Consider the following 7,450-nt stretch of genomic DNA (forward strand, 5'->3'; position numbering starts at 1 on the left):
TTTAAATCAATAACGCCGAATTGCTAAGATTTTGTCATTCGCAATTTTGCATTTTGTGCTCCTTAACCTCTTTCATAATACTGATTTTTTACTTAAATTCCTCTTAGGTACGATGTATGTAGATTTCGTAATTAAACCTGATGGCAACCAATTAAAATTTTCATATGAAAGACGAAATATTGATTTCAATCAGTTTCGAGTTTTTTGACGAAAAATATGTTCAAAAATAAGTGATTCTTGTTTTTGAAATCGAATTTCTGCAATTTGTCCCTCCTCTTTCGACGGATATGTAAATTCACTGCATGTATTGTAAACCAAGAGTAAAAATGATTATGCAAAAGAAAGAGTGATGATTATTGATTTCCAGTACAAGAAACAATCGTATCAAATTACGAAAGTGGGTGAAATAATTTCAAAATTTATAGTTAAAAATATGGCAATTCAGCGTTATTGATTAAAAATGCGAATCGTCCAGGGGTTGTGGGGTCAATGTCCTTGCGTGGGAGTGAGAGAGCGAGCAAGCGAGACGGAAAAAATCTGAGCTCGTGGTGAACATTGCATGAAAATCATGCGGTTTTGCGAACTTGCGGCGCCCCTAACGTGCTGAATTCTGCGCGAGTTTCGGACCAAATGTTGTTTCTAAAGACTTGCTCTTTCAAACTAACATGGTCAAAAAATAATCTTGACTGAACATAGTTTGGGCCTCCATTGTTAGTATATTCCTACATTCTAAATATTGAGTAAAATTTGGGATCATACAACTGTGGTGTAAAATTTATCATATGAAAGTCAAAATTTAACCCACATTGTTAAATTTCCGCTCAACCTCGATTAAATTTTAGGGCTGTCGAATCCGTTCCAAATTGTCAAATCCGGATTTCGGATTATCCGTTTTTGTCCAGACCCAAATCCAGATTTGAATTAATTCTTCTTGTTTTTAATTTCCTTGATATTTAAACCATTCAGGGGGACGAAAAATAGTTGCATCATCATATTCAAGCGCAATATCAGCTTTTTTATGGTTTTAGATATGTTTGAAAATGTTCTTAAGATTGAATCATTTTTACTCATTTTGTGGACTTATTTTGCAGTTGATTAACTTAAAAAATGTGAAATTTCAAAAACGTTGAGTTTGATGTCGAATATGATCACGCAACTAAAGGGTGTTAATAAAGTCCGATCCCATGCATTTTTTGGAGCGTGGTTGTTACAAATTCAGCTGGAACTTTTGAACCAGTGAAGTTATTTATTTCAAATTTTTACCATGGGAGGAACAACTAAACGTGTAAGTCATGAGCATCTTAGAGTTGAGATACAAACATTGCATAAGCAGGGGCTTAAACCTACAGAAATTGTGCAAAAATTGGGCTGCAGCCGCAGAACTGTTTGGAAATGGAAGAATAAAAATTTTGTCCACGACAAAAAGCGACCAGGGCGACCCAGAAAGGTGTCACCTACCACAAAAAGAATGATTAAAAACAGACTTTGCAAGAAAACCGGTAGTTCATTACGTAATTGAGCAAGGGAGTTAAATGACTCAAAACGCTATAAAGAGAAGAAGAAGCAAATTAACTGTGTGACCGTGCAAAAATTTGTGAAAACTACGAAGTGGGGTCACACAGCTTACAAACTAACCAAAAAAACCTCTCATGTCACAAAAATATATCGATGACCGTCTGAAATTTGAAGAACTCCTTCAGAAAAGTGCCCATTTGAGTGAAAAAAGACTTGGTGAAGAATTGCGCAGTCACATCCTTTGGACTGACGAATCTATTATTGAACTATATCCAAAATTGAACCAACAAAATGTTCGTTACAGGACAGAAAACAAATCGGATGTACCATCAAGAGCGATCCCAAAATTCGGGCTTAAAGTTATGGTAGCGGGTGGATTTTGTGCACGTTGCGTGACCCCTCTACATATCATACCAAAAGGCCAATCAGTCAATGCAAAGCATTATATGGAAAAAATATTACCTATCTATTTCGATAGCATGGGGAACAAGGAAATATTTCCGAATGAAAGAAAAATAGTTTTCATGCAGGATGGTGCTATAGCCCATACAGCAAAAGCGAGTTTGAGTCTCATCAAGACGCAAGTTTCAACGGTCTGGAGAAAGGGGGTGTGGGCCGCTAACGGCCCAGATTTGAATCCCCTGAAGAACCAGTGGTCCATACTTAAGGAAAATGTATACAAAGAGCCACAACCCCGGACGAGGGAAGAGCTAGTAAAAAAAAGTTCAAGATGTATGGAATTCGATTTCCAGAGGCACATTGGAAAAATTAGCACAGAGCCTTAAACAAAGAGTTGAGGGCATGGTTAAAGTAAATGGTAACAAGACCAAATACTAAGGTAAATATGTCGAACATTTTTTGTAAGTATCACGGGTAGTTTTTTTTATACTAGCCTTCACTTTTTTACAGGAAAAATGGGATCGGACTTTATTAACACCCTGTATTTATATGTATGCATGAATACCGCCTGGTATTATTTTAACACTGGATTTCTAAGAGTGTAAATATGTACATGGATCACTCATTAATTTTTTTCAAGTTTGAACATCAAAAAATTTAACTGGTTAAATTATCGGCTTAAAATTACTAATTTTGATCTTCGTATTTGAGTGAATGTCTAACCATTGAGATGCTCTCAGATTTTGGTAAAACTTGTGTATCAATTGATGACAAATTCAATTAATTTTCCTAAAGAGGGTATTTATTTGGCAGAGAAATTAGCAATTTAACGTAGGATTCGATGACTTATCACCAAAATGGTAAAAATCCGCACATTTTTAATTATTTCTCGGCTCTGGGGATTTATTTTAAACGACAAATTTGTAGTCACTAAGTTAATTAATTGAATGGCGGTTAGTTTTAAGGCCAGTTTCGCTCGATGAGTTCCAAGGTGTCTGAAAGAGGAGATCTCAAGTTCATCAGACACCTTGGAACTTATCGAGCGAAACTGGCTTTAAAACTAACCGCCATTCAATTAATTAACTTAGTGACTACAAATTTGTCTTTTATAATTTTAAAATAAATTCCAAGAGCCGAGAAATAATTAAAAATTTGTGGATTTTTACCATTTTGGCGATGAGTCGTCGAGTCCTACGTTAAGAAGAGAAAGCGCGCCTTAATGGTAGGCAACGCAGTAAATACTGTCTGAAGTATTTATGTATTTCACATTATAACTACACACACGTTATCGTACATCATACACATCAGGACAAGCTGACAACAAAAGGGTCGTAAATACATTTAAAAATCCCTAATCTAAAAAAAATCTCGCAGAAATGAAATTATGAAAAAGTCAAAATAACTTAAAAATAGTATACTTCCTCCAATACGTAGTAAATTTGTAAAGTTAGTACTTTTCAAATTATTGCGTTTATAAATACGAGGTACATACATAAGTTTGTGATTAGCTTGACAATATCTAGTGTGATCAAAGGAGGAGAGCATGCATAAGATCTTGGTGAGACATTCGTGTATTTCCTGAACTTCAGGGTATGAATGATCTTCTTGAAATGTATTACTACCAACTGAAAAGTGAATAAATCATTATTATTATATCTTCATTCCTTTGATAATTGGCAAATTATTTTTTCAGGTATTGGATGCGCTTCTCGGGGGTATCCGGGCGTGTACACGAAGATATCTGCTTATCTGGACTGGATTGAGAAAAACACAAATGTAAAGGGTTGATAATTAATAAATAAAATCCAGCCCAGCACTAAAAATAATTCGTTAAGAAATTTATGTAGCTCTAAAGCAATTCTTATGATTTTGATGAATAAAACTTGGTTTGGGACATATTTACGTGTGAAAATATGTTTCATAGCGTCATCATGGAATTTAATCCCCGGAAATAAACACTCCAAAGATCGATAAACTTTATACTTTTAAAAGTAATCTCTATTTTCCCGTGCCTATGTATGTATGGTTTATACAGATTTTATACAGATTCTATACTACTACACTCTTTGAAATCCAGTAGCATAATAATGCCAAGCGATATTCATGTCTTTACCAAAGTGATTGTGATTAAGTGGTACGGTGCAATAATCACTCGGTATTAAAGTTTTACCATGATGGTTGATGGTAGCAAATTTTTACGGACCGGTATAATTTTAATACTAAGCCGTAACAACTTTAATACTGAGAAAGCAATACCTACGTGACTATGTATACCATATTTCTAACAGCGAAGTAGTCGCAAAATTCCGTAGTTTCTCCGGTTTTCAACTACGTGGAACCCTTCAGTTATGATCGAGTGGTTTACCATTGGTTAAAAGAGCGAGGGATGGTATTATTTACCTAAACAGTCACTTTCTTAATGGTTTTTGCATCTCAATTAATATAGACGTTATGAAAATCCTTGTCTGGTGGATTCAGTTGTAGGGATGGTTCCATCGTACAAAAAGTACTGGAAATTCAAGTTATATAATTTCAATACATTTTGTTATGTCATTTCAATTAAAAGTCTGGCCCATTAAATGAGACCCAAATAATAATCGACAGATGAAATTGTATTTGCTCGCGTACCATTCGAATACCATTGATTATTTCCGAAATAAAGACATCTTTGTGGAATTACGACACCAAATACTACCCAGAGCCAAAGTATGGGGCTCAATTTACCAGGGATGACCCTATGAAATGCGGATGAAAGCGAAATTTCCAGTAAGATTGAAAATGATACAATTTATTCCAATGTCCGGAATTGATGTGCTCATAGCTTTTCTTTCATTCCCAAATTGAGAATTTATAGCTCAAGTCATCCCAATAAATGTAACGACAATTTCCAAAATTGAGACAAACACCTCTATCGAACGGCTTGGTATACAATTCGTGCAACATTTCATGTTGGGTGATGAAACTTCAAGACTTCCTTCCTGCCAGGACAATCTGCTGATTGCCAGGTATTGAAATAACGAGAAGTTTCCAACCCACCCAAAATAAAAATGCTTAGCATTGACAAGGATACTTTTCTGAATAGTTTGATTGTACATACAGTGTTTCAGAGAGTATTGTGTACGCAAGGAAATCCTCCAAGCGTTTTGAATCGTCCGTGACAGAAAACCAATTTAGATATTTTGTAGTGAAAAAACATTTTGCTTGCATTTTTCGAAAATTTGTGATATACGTGTATTCGAATTGGATGTCATCCATCCAGTATCCAAATGACCAAAAGTAGAGATCCCGTACTACAGTGTCGGACAGAATTGTGCGTCCACATTATTATGCTGCACTGACCCTTGCATAGCATCTAAACTGGTCGACTCATCTCAACACACATGATATCAAATTATTGGTCCCTTAATACTCTTTCGAAATCAGTAATTACATATTGTATTTCTACTGGGGAAACATGAGAAAAATAAACAATGAAAATTATTAGTGCAAACTAGTCGGACAAAATTGTGCGTCCAGGTACAATTATTTTCAGATAAAGCAGGATAAATTAATTTTCCCATTTAGGTAAGGCTGTGAATATAACGTATAAACATTATGACACTAAATTTGATGACAATTGTGGATGTCATTGTCGTATATATATTTCAGAGCCCATCTAATCCAACATTTGAAGGGGGTCAAAATGTGGGTTTATCTCAATGCAAACTAAGCGGGAAGGACCAATTAGCAAAGAAAACAAAAAAACAATCATAATAAATTAAAACAAAACTGGTTCGGTTAAGAAAACAACCTGGAAGGGGTTGCACAACATCGTTTTGCATGAATAATTCGGACATTTGGTCGGGCGGATGACAATACAATCATCATTGTTCGCCTCTACGCGAACTCCTGAAGTAACCACCATGTTTGGAAAAGAAGGTAATCCTAGTACCTTCAGAAACACCTTTAACACATAAAATCTTCGGCGAAGTCCGGAAGTTTGAAAGCTCGTCATCACTGGCAGCCACATCAAACAATGCGTGTCACCATTATGCTTGAGGGTTTGATTCAGATTTTGATGTTCAAACGATTCAATTTAATGCAACGAAACTCGAAGTCGTTCATCGGATCGAAATTCATAAAATTTTGACTCACTACACCATAAACTCGAGTTCCAGAAAGAGTAGTCCGGAAGGATGTGTCACTGGGAAAAATGGACTTTTCTTGTTGGGTACCTGTTGAAATGACGAGCTTTCAAACTTCCGGACTTCGCCGAAGATTTTCTTTGGTCAAGGTGAATTTGAAGGTGCTAGGTCCACCTTCTTTTCCAAACATGGTGGTTACTTCAGGAGTTCGCGTAGAGGCGAACAATGATGATTGTATTGTCATCCGCCCGACCAAATGTCCGAATTATTCATGCAAAACGATGTTGTGCAACCCCTTCCAGGTTGTTTTCTTAACCGAACCAGTTTTGTTTTAATTTACTATGATTGTTTTCTTTGTTTTCTTTGCTAATTGGTCCTTCCCGCTTAGTTTGCATTGAGATAAACCCACATTTTGACCCCCTTCAAATGTTGGATTAGATGGGCTCTGAAATATACATACGACAATGTGACATCCACAATTGTCATCAAATTTAGTGTCATAATGTTTATACGTTATATTCACAGCCTTACCTAAATGGGAAAATTAATTTATCCTGCTTTATCTGAAAATAATTGTACCTGGACGCACAATTTTGTCCGACCAGTTTGCACTAATAATTTTCATTGTTTATTTTTCTCATGTTTCCCCAGTAGAAATACAATATGTAATTACTGATTTCGAAAGAGTATTAAGGGACCAATAATTTGATATCATGAGTGTTGAGATGAGTCGACCAGTTTAGATGCTATGCAAGGGTCAGTGCAGCATAATAATGTGGACGCACAATTCTGTCCGACACTGTATATAGTGGCGATGGAGAACTTTGACCTAAAAATTATCAAAAAATGATTCTATAAATCTCAAATTTTGGTATGATATGCTAAATATATTTGGCCTTAGCTTTTCGCGAACAAAAAAGACCGAAGTCCGTTGTCCATCTCGTATTTAGCTTTTTTCATCACGCCCGCCATAACTGCTGTTTCGGAAGACTCTGCAACTTCAATGCTCATTATCTTCTAGAATCAGAATTTTTTTAAAGTATCGACTGTTTCACAAAGCTGGGAGTATGTCTTCTTACATATAGCCCAATTTTTTTTTATTACGCGAAAATAAGGGTCGAATGTGAGGCTTTCATTTTTCAACGTCAAACTAATTTTTTCCGATTTCTTCCTTGATACTTGTTGCACTGTGAATTAGTCCAAGGTCGGTCAAAAAAATTACATTGCATATTGTTTGATACTACTTGATGAAAGGAATCAGACAGTGTATCTCACATTTCCGAAAAGTCGCTCTAATACCCAAGATTTTTGGAGATATTGGTGAAAATGGCATACATACCCAGGTAAGGAAAACCCCGGGGTTTTGCTATTGAAAACCCATACCCAGGGGTTTTAGCTGGGTTTAGCGGGTA

Source organism: Folsomia candida, unplaced genomic scaffold (genome assembly GCF_002217175.1).
Source record: "Folsomia candida strain VU population unplaced genomic scaffold, ASM221717v1 Fcan01_Sc051, whole genome shotgun sequence".
Classification (NCBI taxonomy): Eukaryota; Metazoa; Arthropoda; class Collembola; order Entomobryomorpha; family Isotomidae; genus Folsomia; species Folsomia candida.